Source organism: Pyxicephalus adspersus, chromosome 1 (assembly GCF_032062135.1).
Source record: "Pyxicephalus adspersus chromosome 1, UCB_Pads_2.0, whole genome shotgun sequence".
NCBI lineage: Eukaryota > Metazoa > Chordata > Amphibia > Anura > Pyxicephalidae > Pyxicephalus > Pyxicephalus adspersus.
The window spans coordinates 58,002,568-58,004,217 of NC_092858.1; the positions used below are offsets into that span (position 1 = coordinate 58,002,568).

Consider the following 1,650-nt stretch of genomic DNA (forward strand, 5'->3'; position numbering starts at 1 on the left):
GCCTTATTGATCTATGTGTTGTATTGATATGTATATGTAGGACAGACTGATCAGAGTGTAGGATTGATATGTATATGTAGAGGAGTGATATGTATACGTAGGATTGATATGTATATGTAGGATTGATATATATATATATATATATATATGTACATACAGGATTCATATGTATATAGAGGATTGATATATATATGTACATACAGGATTCATATGTATATAGAGGATTGATATGTATATGTAGGATTGATATGTACATACAGGATTGACATGTATATACAGGATTGACATGTATATACAGGATTGATATGTATATAGAGGATTGACATGTATATATAGAGGATTGATATGTATATATAGAGGATTGATATGTATATATAGAGGATTGACATGTACATGTAGGATTGATATGTATATAGAGGATTGATATGTACATACAGGATTGATATGTATATACAGGATTGATATGTATATATAGAGGATTGATATGTATATATAGAGGATTTATATGTACATGTAGGATTGATATGTATATATACAGGATTGATATGTATATGTAGGATTGAGATGTATATATAGAGGATTGATATGTATATATAGAAGATTGATATGTACATATAGAGGATTGATATGTACATATAGAGGATTGATATGTATATAGAGGATTGATATGTATATAGAGGATTGATATGTATATGTAGGATTGATATGTACATATACAGGATTGATATGAGGATTGATATGTATATATAAGATTGATATGTATATAGAGGATTGATATGTAAGTGATGGTAGCAGTTTGTCAGGTTGATAAGTGGAAGGGCTGAGTGTGCTCAGTGTTGTCCCCCATCCACCCTACCTTGTGTCATGCTCCTCCTCCTCCTGCCCCCCCATCCCCCTTGCCTTTCTCCCGCTCTCCTCTCTCCATCTCCCGGTCTGTGCTGCCTGTATCTCCCTGCCTTGCCATGGTTTTCCAGCTGACAATGGGCTGCCAGAAGCCGGGCTGTGTGTGCTGCTGGGGGCTGTGCAGTGCAGGCTGTCCCTGTGTGTGAGCATTTCTTGCTGTCATTGTGCATGTGGCTGCCTCCTCTCCTGACAGCCCATATACACACTACATGCATATTTGTGAGTCGCTGCGATGGTTGGGCCCTGGAGATGTAAGTGTGACTGAGTCTTTCCATCTCACCTTCCTGGAGGATCGCTGCAGGTCAAGCGGTGGCAGCTATGGGGCTGCTTTGCTTTTTGTCTCCATGTTTCCTTGCTATGATGTAGACGATCTGCTGTAATTGTACTGGATGCAGAGGAGCTGGGCTCGCTGGGGGTGGGGAGGACACATCCGTGCCCCAAATAACCATCCTGGCCAGTGGAGAGTTAACTTTATTCCAAGCGGAAGCCTTCTGTTCCCCCGGTCTCGCTTTTCTGCTAAGCAATTGTAATTCAATTAAAGTTGCAGCCCGACTGGGACTGGTATTAAATGATCGCCGGACATACACAGCCATGATTTGTTTTTCCATCATACCGACGGCAAGGATGAATACATGTGCACAGCAAGACGAAAGGTATGATACGACTTAGCTTGACATTGATTGGGCTCTCTGTGTCCTGCCTGCTAGGAATGTATGGGCTCTCTGTGCCTTCCTGATCTGGATGCAT

General features: G+C 40.7%; 1 protein-coding gene across 1 annotated transcript in view; it reads left to right on the forward strand.

Moving 5' to 3' along the window:
- Positions 1-920: 920 nt before the first annotated feature.
- SLITRK5 (SLIT and NTRK like family member 5) overlaps positions 921-1,650 on the forward strand; it is an 8,955-nt gene continuing 8,225 nt past the window's right edge. The window contains exon 1 of the mRNA XM_072411026.1: positions 921-1,556. The gene's annotated coding sequence lies outside the window, so the exon portion shown is untranslated. The remainder of the gene's footprint in view (positions 1,557-1,650) is intronic.